The sequence below is a fragment of the Musa acuminata genome, chromosome BXJ3-10, assembly GCF_036884655.1.
Source record: "Musa acuminata AAA Group cultivar baxijiao chromosome BXJ3-10, Cavendish_Baxijiao_AAA, whole genome shotgun sequence".
In the NCBI taxonomy this organism is placed as follows: domain Eukaryota; kingdom Viridiplantae; phylum Streptophyta; class Magnoliopsida; order Zingiberales; family Musaceae; genus Musa; species Musa acuminata.
Window position 1 is genome coordinate 10,275,038 of NC_088358.1, and position 14,340 is coordinate 10,289,377.

The window sequence follows — 14,340 nt, forward strand, 5'->3', positions numbered from 1 at the left end:
CAAGAAATCTGCTAGTAACACCCACTGCATATGCGATGTCCGGCCTCGTACATACCATTGCATACATTAAACTTCCAACTGCTGAAGCATAAGGAACCTTTTGCATTTTCTCCTTCTCCTCATCACTTGACGGACTCTATTCTGAGCACAACTTGAAGTGACCTGCAAGAGGAGAACCAACTGGTTTTGCGTTGCTCATACTGAATCTTTCCAATACCTTCTCGATGTATTTCTCCTGTGACAACCAAATCTTCTTGTTTTTCCTGTCACGGGAAATCTACATGCCTAGTATTTGCTTTGCTGGCCCCATGTCCTTCATTGCAAAAGACTCACTCAGTTCCTTCTTCAACTTGTCAATTTTAGACATATCTTTCCCAAGAATAAGCATGTCATCAACATAAAGTAAGAGAATAATAAAATCCTTACCAAACCATTTGATGTACACACAATGATCTGAAGTCGTTCTTTTATATCCATTTTCTATTATAAATGAATCAAACTTTCTGTACCACTGTCTTGGAGCTTGCTTTAGCCCATACAAGCTCTTCTTCAACTTGCAGACAAAATTATCTTTACCTTTGACTTTGAAGCCTTCTGGTTGCTCCATATAAATTTTCTCCTCCAAATCACCATGAAGGAAAGCTGTCATCACATCTAACTGCTCAACCTCCAAGTCTTGGTTAGCAGCAATGCCAAGAGCAACACGAATAGAAGATATTTAACAACAGGAGAGAAAATCTCTTCAAAGTCAATACCTTTCTTTTGACCAAAGCCTTTCACAACCAATCTAGCTTTGTACTTTGGTTGAGAATAATATTCTTAAGTCTTCAACCTAAAAACCCACTTGTTCTTCAAGGCCTTCATTCCATTTGGTAGCAGCACCAAATTATAAGTGTGGTTCTTCTGAAGAGCATCCATCTCTTCCTGCATAGCAACTAACCACTTCTCTTTATGCTCACTTTCAACTGCTTCCTGGTAATTCTCTGGTTCACCTGCATCAGTAAGCATCACATACTCATCTGTAGAGTATCTTCTGGAAGGTTGACATTGTCTAGAAGATCTTCTCAACTGAGGTTCTGTTGGAACTTGTTGCTCTCCTACTTCTTCTTGCTCAACATGTCCTGCAGGTAGATCAACATCAGGCTCTACACTATCTTCCTGCATATCTCCCCCATCACCATGATATACTGGAGGAATAACTTGTTGAATCTCATATTTTGATGATGAAACCAATTGATAATTATGTTTATGTTTAACTGCATTTTGAGTGATGCAGGTCTACTCGATCAGGATTAGACAATTAAGGTAGGAGGAATTGACGTTGCGCCGAAGGAGATCACGTTAGGATATTGGATGGCAGAAGGCTTCGGACGTCGGGCATCGGGCCAAGAGCAGAATTGCGCCAAGGATATCGGCGTTGCGGAGGTCAACCGCCGATTGGGCAATAAGCCGCAAGAGAGGACGATGCGCCGAAGAATCGGACGAAGCGCCAACCAATGACGTGCAGAGCAACAGAATGTCAATTCGCGTTGTAATAATTGTCTAGATCGGAGTTAAGTTTTAGCTTGTGTGTGCAGGATTAACTACGATAACGACGAAGACATAAATCAAAACAAAGTGTCGGAGTCAAGCACGAAGGATTCATTGCGAGTTCAAGAGTTCGACGGAAGTCCGAAGGTTCGTCGGGAATGCTGCTGGAACTAGCCGAGAATGAGTAGGGAGCTTGCCGAAGGGTTTTTCGGAAGCTCGCCGGAAGGTTCGTTGGAAGTTCGCGGAGCTCACCGAGAAAGATCGGAGCTTGCCGAAGAAGCTCATTGGAACTCGTCAAGATCAAATCGTGAAGTCTAGGAGCTTGCCGGGAGTCCACATAATGGTTTCCGAGAGTTTATCGGAAAATCGTCGGAAGTTCGCTAGAAGCTCGCCGGAAAAAGTCTTGACTTACGGACTTTGTAATAGCTTAGAAATTGTCTTTAAATTCGTAGTTAGCACATTAATTAGGGTTAGGATTAGGTGTTAATCTTATAACCCAAGTAGGGGCCAGTTGGGCCCGAGTTCAGACTGGTTTGGGCCAAGTTTGGAGCCCAACCAGTGAGCTGAATTGGCCTAGGCGGTGGCACCGCCTAGGCTGGGCGGTGGCACCGCCCAGCACCCGAGAGCTGGGCGGTGACACCTCCTGAGCTGGGCGGTTGCACCGCCCAGCACCCGAGCGCTGGGCGGTGGCACCGCAAGCATCGGGAACATAAGAGAATTCAAATTTTTGGAGCCCAAATTTGAATCCTCTTGAGGCCTATAAATACCTCTCAAGTCTCAACTGAGAAAACAACTTTTTGAGCAGCAAGTGTTTGAGAGAAAGGTCTTAGAAAAGTCCTAGCTAATCTTGTTTTCATTTTGCTAGTGTTCACCTCCTTCTTTCTTGCTGAAAATTTGTAAGAGAGTGAACCGCTTGTAAAGAGTTGTAAGAGGGGTATTTACCCTTCCCTTTCAAGAGATTTGCTAGTGGAAGGTGGGAGCCTCATCGAAGAGGGGCCTCGCAAGTGGATGTAGGTCATTTGACCGAACCACTTTAAAATCGGCGTAATCTCTGATTTGCGTTTATGTTTATGCATTTATCTTTCTGCAAACCTTTACTTTGCTAAGTTCACTGCCCTCATCTTATTACGTACGCTTTCAACACAATTGAAACGGTTTCAAACGAAAACGTTGCTTTTATCGTACGAAAGATTTTCTAAAACTGAAGTTTTAATCCGCTGCACTAATTCACCCCCCCCCCCCCTCTTAGTGCTGCTCCGATCCTAACAATTGGTATCAGAGCCACGGTTTTCTACTTTGGTTTAACACCCAAATAGAAATGGCTCTTTACGGCTTTCAAGAGGGTCACTCTCTAATTTGTCCTCCCTTTTTCAATGGGACGGACTACACTTATTGGAAAACTCGAATGAGAGTTTTCTTACTTTCTTTGGATTTGAATTTATGGCACATAGTCGAAAATGGATTTGAAATATCTTCTCTTCCAATGAACCAATGGAATGATTTGGAGAAGAAGATGTTTTCTTTAAACGCAAAGGCTATGAATGCCTTATTTTGCGCTTTCGACAAAAATGAGTTCAATCGGGTTTCTTTATGCGAAACGGCTTTTGACATATGGCACACTCTTGAAATCACACACGAAGGCACTTCTAGAGTTAAAGATTCGAAAATCAACATTTTAATGCATGATTTCGAGCTTTTTCAAATGAAGCCGAGCGAAACCATTGTTGATATGTACACCCGTTTCACGGATGTCGTCAATGGTTTACAAGCTCTTGGCAAATGTTTCTCGAATTTTGAACTTGTTAGTAAAGTTTTACGATCACTTTCTAAAGCTTGGGAATTAAAAGTAACGGCAATACAAGAAACAAAAGATTTAAATATTTTTTCACTTGAAGAACTTATCGGCTCATTAATGACAATAGAAATGGTGTGCAATGCACATGATGAACACAATGAACACTTGAACCACCTTCCAAAGAACAGGAAGGATTTGGAACCTCGGACAAATGAATACCACTTGAGCGATGACTCAAGTGATGAGGACAATGATGAACTTAAACTTCGAACACCAACTCTTAATAAGTTCATTAAACAAAAATCTAAAATAAACAATGAACTTGAATGGAGGAAGAGGCCAAAGAAAAGGAAGGCACCCAAGGATGAATCAAGAACTTCCAAAGGTGAAACGACGAATTAGGCTTTGACGGGCTTCGACTACAAGGTAAGTAACTCAACTCTCTTGAATTATTTTGAAATTACTTGAAGTTTTTCATGGGTTATTAATTTAGATAGTAGGAATAGGAAATAAAAAAAATTATTTTTCAAAAATTATATCATGTTTTTCTTTTTTAGCATCTTTGAAAAAATTAAAAATTTGATCAATGAAAAGTATATTGCTAAGGTTTCATGCATGTTATGTTTTGAAATGTTGAATGATGTATGTAACATTATGGATTATAGTTATATGATATGTGATAATGCTTAGGATTAATCCATGCATGTGTATTTTGATGATTTTATGTCATGCATGAGTTTTTGAAGTAAATGTTGATTTGATACTCTCATTTTGGATTAACATATTTTTGGTTTAATCATTTTTATGATGAATTAAGATGACATTCTCATGACATATTAAGATGACATAGTGCATGTACATCTATGTATGAATTTCTTGATAGTCTTTTGATGATAGATGTGATATCATAATGTTTTATTTTTGATGTGTTTGGTCTTGACGGCTTTATGACGAAACTTATGTTTTGACTTTAAATGATGATACAATGTTTTGACAAAAAGACTTGAACACTCTCACATGAAATCAATTGTATGAAATGGAAATAAATTTTCTATTATATTGAGATTAATGAATTTATTTTACCAATCTTATGAATCTCATGAAAATAAACATGATGAATATTTTATAAATGAGTTGTCTTATAAGATTTTGCCTTTACATCTTGAACTTTAATGCTTATATTGATTTGGCATATAAAGACTAAGGCATACTCATAAGAAGCAAATCACATGAATAGAAATTTATAAAAATGAAATGTAATCCTTTATCTTATTGATTTCTACCTAAGAGACCAATAAAACTATCTATGCCATTTTGAATCTCTTGAAAGAAATGTTGAGATTTTGATGATTTGGATGATTTGAATTTGAATGAGTTTTATTCAAAATCATGATCTTGATTCCATGATATTTACAAATTAAGATTTATTATGAATCAAGATTTTTTCATTAATCGATCTCCTAAGATTTTCTTTTGATTATTTATGAGTAGGTTTTTCAAAAAGAAATCATGCCTTTTGGTATTCATATGTTCTAATCTTTCATGATATGATTTTTATACAATTCCTTGTATTCATGAAATGTTTATCGCATCACCCAATTACTTTCTTCTTGATATTCCTTATGTGGTGATTAAAATTATGCATGAAATACTCTTGATATTATTTTGATGTATACAAATGAAAAGTTATAATCATGAATGATCGGATGAAATTTGACAAGTTAATATCTTCATGATTTGAAATATTTATAATTTGAAATTATGCATGCAATTGCTTTGTATTGTGATGATATATGCATCATGAATACTTTATTATCATACATGAAAATAGTGATAAACATTTTGAAAATAAATGTTTGTATCATGTTAGATGATTTTACATTTTGTGTATGATGAGTTATAGTGATGATTGAAACAATGATTGAAATGCTTTAAATGATGAATGTTTGGTATCATGATCAACATGTTGATAAATGCTTGAAAATTTTAATGTTTGAGTATCATGTATGATATGCTTATTAATGATGATTGATTTATTTTTTGGTATCGTGCATGAAAAATAAGGTTATTGAAATTGTGTATGTTTTAATTTGAATATATAATGATGCACAAATAAGAATGATACTTACCTTTGTCATAATATGAAAATTGATATAAGGGTCTTCCCTTCTTTTTGACAATGACAAAGGGGGAGCAAGAATTTCTAGCGTGGACATCATGAAAAGAGGCAAACTAACTAGCTTGCACAAATTCAAGATGAAAGCAAAAATTGCACTTCTCAAAAGAGAAGATGCAAATGTAACGTTTGCCAAATTGTTTGCTTGCCTCATGTAAAACATTATCTCTTGCTAGTTTGGCATTTTTGCTAGCTTGTATATTGCAAAACTTGATCACTTTTTCAAACATTTTGCTAGCTTACACTTTGCAAAGAAAGCAAAAATGACACTTCTAGAAGAAAGAGCTTGTTATTTTGAACATCACAAGCTTGCCTATCTTAAGAAACAAAAATTGCAAAAGTGCTATCTTGCCTATCTCAAGAAGCAAAACTTGCAACGTGCACATTGCAATAGGAAGCAAGAATTATGAGCTTACACAAGAAAGCTATCTTGCATTTGCTTTCGAAATTTTCGCTAGCTTGTATATTGTGAAACTTACATATCGTAAAAATTGCTAGCTTATAGTCTAAAGAGAAGCAAAAAGTTGCTATCTCAAAAGAAGCAAATGTGCTATCTTGCCTATCTTAAGAGGCAAAAATGCTAACTTGCACATCTAGCAAAACTTGACAAATTTGTATATTTCAAGAAGCAAGAGTTGCTTTCTTGAACATCTCAATATTGCTAGCTTGCATGATGTAGAACTTGCTATCTTGAACATTACCAAAAGTGCTATCTTGTATATTGTAAAACTTGCATATCTAAAACTTGATAGCTTGAATGTCCTAAGCATGATGCATTACTTGCTAAATTTTCTAGCTTCAAAACTGCATGATGATAAAACTTAATATTATGTTTTTCATGCAATGAGTTGAACTTATATTACAAACACAAAGAATAGTTGTACTTCTCCTTTTTGTTGATGACAAAGGGGGAGAAGTATGTTGATGACATGATATGCATAAGTCAATGCATGAGTTCATAATGACGTGTTGCAAGTATTCATGATGAATATTGCAATGACTTCAATTCAGTTTGAATTCAAGGTTCTATCAATATGGCATATTGATAGGGGGAGTTTGTTTAAACTCCGGGAGTCAAGTTTAACTCCGTCATCAATTGGTTGTCATCATCAAAAAGGGGGAGATTGTTGAATCTCGTATTTTGATGATGAAACCAATTGATAATTATGTTTATGTTTAACTGCATTTTGAGTGATGCAGGTCTACTCGATCAGGATTAGACAATTAAGGCAGGAGGAATTGACGTTGCGCCGAAGGAGATCACGTTAGGATATTGGATGGCAGAAGGCTTTGGACGTCGGGCATCGGGCCAAGAGCAGAATTGCGCCAAGGATATCGGCGTTGCGAAGGTCAACTGCCGATTGGGCAACAAGCCGCAAGAGAGTACGATGCGTCGAAGAATCGGACGAAGCGCCAACCAATGACGTGCAGAGCAACAGAATGTCAATTCGCGTTGTAATAATTGTCTAGATCGGAGTTAAGTTTTAGCTTGTGTGTGCAGGATGAACTACGATAACGACAAAGACATAAAGCAAAACAAAGTGTTGGAGTCAAGCACGAAGGATTCATTGCGAGTTCAAGAGTTCGACGGAAGTCCGAAGGTTCGTCGGGAATGCTGCTGGAACTAGCCGAGAATGAGTAGGGAGCTTGCCGAAGGGTTTTTCGGAAGCTCGCCAGAAGGTTCATTGGAAGTTCGCGGAGCTCGCCGAGAAAGATCGGAGCTTGCCGAAGAAGCTCGTTGGAACTCGTCAAGATCAAATCGTGAAGTCTAGGAGCTTGCCGGGAGTCCGCGGAATGGTTTCCGAGAGTTTATCGAAAAACCATCGGAAGTTCGCTAGAAGCTCGCCGGAAAAAGTCTTGACTTACGGACTTTGTAATAGCTTAGAAATTGTCTTTAAATTCGTAGTTAGCACGTTAATTAGGGTTAGGATTAGGTGTTAATCTTATAACCCAAGTAGGGGCCAGTTGGGCCCGAGTTCGGACTGGTTTGGGCCAAGTTTGGAGCCCAACCAGTGAGCTGAATTGGCCTAGGCGGTGGCACCGCCTAGGCTGGGCGGTGGCACCGCCCAGCACCCGAGAGCTGGGCGGTGACACCTCCTGAGCTGGGTGGTTGCACCGCCCAGCACCCGAGCGCTGGGCGGTGGCACCGCTTGGCTGGGCGGTGGCACCGCCAGCATCGGGAACATAAGAGAATTCAAATTTTTGGAGCCCAAATTTGAATCCTCTTGAGGCCTATAAATACCTCTCAAGTCTCAGCTGAGAAAATAACTTTTTGAGCAGCAAGTGTTTGAGAGAAAGGTCTTAGAAAAGTCCTAGCTAATCTTGTTTTCATTTTGCTAGTGTTCACCTCCTTCTTTCTTGCTGAAAATTTGTAAGAGAGTGAACCGCTTGTAAAGAGTTGTAAGAGGGGTATTTACCCTTCCCTTTCAAGAGATTTACTAGTGGAAGGTGGGAGCCTCATCGAAGAGGGGCCTCGCAAGTGGATGTAGGTCATTTGACCGAACCACTTTAAAATCGGCGTAATCTCCGGTTTACGTTTATGTTTATGCATTTATCTTTCTGCAAACCTTTACTTTGCTAAGTTCACTGCCCTCATCTTATTACGTACGCTTTCAACGCAATTGAAACGGTTTCAAACGAAAATGTTGCTTTTATCGTACGAAAGATTTTCTAAAACCGAAGTTTTAATCCGCTGCACTAATTCACCCCCCCCCCCTCTTAGTGCTACTCCGATCCTAACATAACTGGGTCACAATCTGCTAATCCTTCTGCAGAAGTCTTGGCCTGTGTCTTCTTCTTCAAATCTTCAAAGGTTTGATCCTCAAAGAAGACTACATCTCTGCTTCTGAATACCTTCTGCTTTTCTGGATCCCAAAGCCTGTAACCAAAATGATCATGTGAGTAACCAAGAAAAATACATTCTTTAGACTTACCATCCAACTTGGACCTCTCATTGTCTAGAATATGTGCAAATGCGCGACAGCCAAATACTCTCAAATGCTTATAGGAAACATCTTTCTCTGACCATACATGCTTTGCAACATCACCATCTAGGGTTGTACATGGTGATAAGTTGATCACATCAACTGTAGTCCTCAAAGCCTCATCCCAAAACCTTTTGGGTAGCTTGGCCTGTGAAAGCATACATCTAATTTTTTCCATGATGGTGCGGTTCATCCTCTCTGCAATTGCATTATGCTGAAGTGTACCAGGAACTGTCATCTCATGTTGGATCCCATGTGACCTGCAATAGTCATTAAACAATCCTGTATACTTACTACCATTATCTGATCTTATGTATTTCAATTTTTTTTTTTGTCTCCCTTTCAACCGAAACTCTTTGAAGACATTAATAACCTGATCTTTGGTCTTCAAAGCATAGGCTCAAACTTTTCTCGAAAAATCATCTATAAAAGTGACAAAATAAAGTGCACCACTTATACCAAGAACATCAACAGATCCACCAAGAGTTTTTGTCCTCAAAGGACCACATATATCTGTATAAACACGGTCTAAGGCATGCATTTTTCTAGACAAAGCAGCACTAGCAAATGAAACTCTATGTTGTTTACCAGCCAAACAATCAATACAAGGGTTCAGATGTATACCTTTGAGATCTGGCAATACCTCTCTCTTAGAAAGAGCTTGCAGTCCCTTCTCGCTCATGTGTCCCAATCGCCTATGCTACAACTCCATACTGAAGTCTTTCTTTGTAGCATTTAACTGCTCACCATAAGCTTTAGCCTGCAACCTGTACAAAGTATGACATTTCTTTCCACTAGCTATAACAAGAGAACCCTTACTAAGCTTCCATTGCCCTTTGTGAAATCTGCTTTCATAGTCTTCATCATCTAGTCTTCCAATTGAAATTAAATTTAGCCTCAAGTCAATCACATGCCTCACATCCTTAAGCACCAACTTACAGCCAAGGTTGGTCTTTAAATGGATATCACCCATGCCAATGATGTCTGCTGTGCCATAGTTGCCCATCTTGACAACACCAAAGTTTCCAGACCTGTATGTAGCAAAAAATTCCCTCCGTGGTGTAGCATGATAAGAAGCACCTGTGTCAATCACCCACTCAAGATCCTGACACACACAAGAAAAAATATCATCAGAAGGAGATAAAATCAAATAATCACCACCCTACACTATAGCTGTAGTATTATTCTTTGACTCTGTAGACTCCACTTCTTTTCCCTTTTTTTTGTTCATCTTAGGTTGCTTACATTGGTTCTTGTAATGTCCTTTCTCATCACAGTTATAGCAAACAATATCTTTTCTTGATCTTGACTTGCTCCTACCCATACGTGAACTGCTTCTAGACTTTGACCTTCCTCTGTTCTCTGAGATAAGTGCTTGTGAATCATTCTGAGATGTTGCTGAACTCTTTCTTCTCAACTCCTCATTCAACAAACTGCTTGTTACTTGACTCATAGTGACAATACCATCTGGCGCAGAATTACTAAGGGAAACCACCAGTGTCTCTCAACTTTCTAGTAATGAACTGAGAAGTAACAATGGCTGCAACTCATTATCAAGAGACATTTTCATAGAGGATAACTGGTTAGTAATACTCTGCATTTCATTCAAATGCTCAGCAATAGAAGCACCCTCTCTATATTTTAGGTTCACAAGTTTTCTGATCAAAAAAGCTTTGTTGCCAGCTGTTTTTCTTTCATAGAGACTTTCCAATTTTTTCCAAAGAGAATATGCAGAAATTTCAATAGAAACATGGTGAAAGACACTATCATCAAGCCACTGTCTAATAAACCCAATTGTTTTTCGATCTAACCTCTTCCACTCATCATCTGTCATAGTTGTAGGTTTTGCACTATCCCCCTGCAAAGGTCCATACAAATCTTTGCAATACAAAAGATCTTTCATTCTTGGTTTTCATATCATCCAATTATTTCCATTCAAACTAATCATGCGAGAAATATTACTGGCCTCCATGTTCAAATACAAAAATTAAATCACCAAAACCCCGCTTTGATACTAGTTGATGGGGATATAAAAAGGAATAACCTTTGTATATGAACAAATACTAGAATATCATAATACGCAGTGGAATTAAATAGAAGCACAATCAAATAGAACACCAAGATATACATGGAAAACCCCTTCAATGTGAAGGGTAAAAACCATGGGGCAAACTAGAGATAATCCACTATGTGAATAATGAATATACAAATCTCAATCTCTTGCCCTAAACCCTAGCAACAACCACAAGAGAATAACTGGGATACAAGGATCACGTGACTACCCACAATATCTAAAACCTCCCCAAGTAATCACAGCAAGAGTCTACTGTAGATTTGATCTAACATGAGATGAGAACACTGCTAGATGATTGAGAACAGTCTCTCTGCGTTGTCCTTGTCTTCTTCCCTTTCTTTCTCTTCCTTGCCTTTGTTCTCCTTCTTCTCTTTGGAATCCCGTGGCCCACAAGATATGCCTTGTTGCTACCTTTTTATAGCCTTTTTCTGCTTCTAAAACGTAGCCACCACACCCCCCTAATCTTAATTAGGGTTAGGTTAAGAGGGGGTGTGGGCTGTGGGCTGCCCTAGCTCACATGGGCTGAATATAGGCTATCAGCCCAACACTTACTGCCTTCTCTATACTCACATACCCTTTCAAGTTAAACTCCTTACGAAACGATTTTCGTCGGAATCAGTTTTAATCGAAACGTAGACTTTTGAAATCGTGAAAGTTTTTTACCATACTAATTCACCCTCCTCTTAGTACCGCTCTTGATCCTAACAACTTAAAAAAGCCAAATCCTGAGACACTAGTTCGTACGAAAAAGTTCTTTATTTTGTACACAGGAAATTAAAAAAAAAAAAAGAAACTTATTGCTACTATTAAATTGTCATGTGATAGCTTATCATGTTGGGAACACAAAGGCTGACGTGGGCCAAAACAGCAACGAAAAGAATAGGTTATTGCTACCATCTAGATAAACAAGGAGTGACAGTCAGGGGTTGGGAAGGAAGCGAGGGGAAGTTGCAAGGTATCAGGGAGCTCACCTGGAGACGCCAAATCTGAGACACTACTAGGAAAAAGTTCTTTATTTTGTACGCAGGCAAAAAAAAATAAAAAATAAAAAAAGAAAGGAAGGGGTAAACAAACACACAGCAGCTGCTCATCCTGATTGTCCCACCTTTCTTCTTCCTTTCTCACAATCAGTGTTGATGATAAGTTCCAAGAAGGAAGATTGTGCTTGTGAAATGAGGTTGAGAATGTTGCAGAGCCAACAAGCCAACAGTTGAGGAGCCAACATAGGGTTAGATGATATTGACTTCTTTTTTATTATAGTTATAATCAGTGAGGCCATATGCATTTAAATTGTTTCCCTAGATTTCCGTGGGCTCACCGCACTCACTACTGTCGGTAACTCGGAAATCCCCTCCCTACATGCAGATATCATTAATATCATATAGATTATGGATAACTTTTAGAAATGAAGTCTAACATTCATCAATGCCAGGAGATGATTTCCAATTTAGATTAACAAGTATAATTTCTGAGAGAATGCAGCACCAAGGATTAGAGGAGGCAACTAACTAGTAGTCTTACCAAGGCCACATTGGGAGATGAGCTATAGAAAGAGCAATCCATGACATCACTCAATGCAGGTAAATGTTAGAGAAGAGACTGGAGCTGCTGACACAGAAAAGCAGAGATCAAGTGTATGGCAATGGCATCAGACAGCTATAGAAAAACCAAAATAGAAGAGAATTCTATGAAATGTAGAAGCAATAGATCTGGGCAATGCAAATTCAAGAAGCTATCCATGGACATTCATAAGAATCAGAACAACTGTTCGCAATGAATATATATATATATATACAGATGATGAACATATCCAAAAGATACTACAAAATGATACATCCAAGAAAACTTGAGGATGCATCCTGCTGATGGATCAAAGGCATTAATGGTAAATGACAAAAGTAAATAAATAAGTAAATAACAAAGGAATCCAGGATGGTGACTCATTGACAAAACTAAATCTTTAAATGTCACAAGAGAAAAAAAATCACAATAAATAGTTTCACAGAAAATAGAAGAGAGCAAAAAAACAAGTTCTTGATTTCTGCTTACTTGAAAAGCATCTAAGACTAAACAACTATTTTTTACTTCAAGGTCATAAAAGGGCCTCAATTAAACACTGCCTAGCATGCCACAAGAGAATTTAAACCTTATAAAAGACACAATAGTGGTCCTTAATGATAATGATCTATCTAAGCTGGCTACTGTGGGCCTTTAACGATAATGATCTATCTAAGCTGGACTGTCTTTATAACAAGCTTCAGAGAGTTGTTAGACAGATTAATCTGAAGGGTTGGGTGAAAACCAAGGGTAAGTGGATTCAGGACGGAGATAGGAATACCGAATTTTATCATAACTTGGTTACCATTAGATGTCGTAGGAATCTTATCCAATATATTCAATCTAATATTTCTAGCATTTATGAATCTGATTTGAACCTGAAGGAGTTTGTTAACTTCTATTCTGGGCTTTAGCAGAATGATAGCAATCCTTTTGTTAGATGCCTTGAGACTCTCTTTACCTGGCCTCAAATGCATGCCATTATTGAGGATCAAGGGTCTCACATAAGTAGATCTTTTGATAGATAGGAAACCCGGAGGCACTTAAATCTTTAGGGTTGTTGGGCTAACAGTCCACATTCAGCCCAAGGTGGGTTTTATCAGCCCACAGCTCACCCCCTCTTAATCTAATCCTAATTCATATTAAGGAGGGGTGTGGTGACTACGAAAATAAGCATAAAATGACAGCAACGAGGGCAGCAAGGCACATCTTGACGGCAGCAAAAAGGAGGAGAAAAAGATAGAAATCCAAAGAGAAAGAAAGGGAAGAAAACAAGAACAACACAGAGAGACTATTCTCAATCATCTAGTAGTATTCTCATCTCAGGTTAGATCAAATCTACAGTAGATTCTCACTGTGATTACTTGAGGAGAATTAGGGAGAATTTAGAATTTTGTGCATAGTGACGTGATCCTTGTATCCCAGTTATTCTATTGTGATTGTTGCTAGGGTTTTAGGCAAGAGATTGATATTTGTATATTCATTATTCTTATAGTGGATTATCTCTAGTTTGCCCCGTGGTTTTTACTCTTCATATTAAAGGGATTTTCCACGTATATCTTGGTATTCTATTTGATTATGATTCCATTTAATTCTGCTGCGTGTTATAGCCTGCTAGTATTTGTTCATATACAAAAGTTTATTTCACTTTATATCCCATCAAGGGTTTGGTAGGAATCCCGATCAGATAAATCTACGGTCGAATTCTATAGGCACCAGTAGGAAACGATTGGGGATCATTTGGCTTTTGCGTTTAACTAGTGGGTGAAAACGTTTTTGATTTTTATTCGAAAGAGCTTCAACCCTAAATGGGTGACTGATTTTCACCCTATTTCATTGTGTAATGTCAACTACCGAATTCTTACCGAGCTCATTGCAAATCACATCAAACCTTTACTCAAGGATCTTATTTCTATTAAAAAGTCTACTTTTCTCCTAGGTCGTAGTATTCATTCACGATAACATTTTAATTGTCTAAGAGGCTGCTCATACTATGTTTGATTCTATGGGTAAGAATCCATTGATCCTATTCAAGATTGACCATGAGAAAGCATATGATCAATTATCTTGAAATGCTATCCTCCCTGCCTTGGAAAACTTAATTTATTGCATGGATCAAAACTTGCATTTCCTCTCCATTATTCTCATGTATCATCAATGGTGATCGCGGTATTAGACAAGGAGACCCACTCTCTCCTTATCTATATATTCTTGTTGCCTTGCT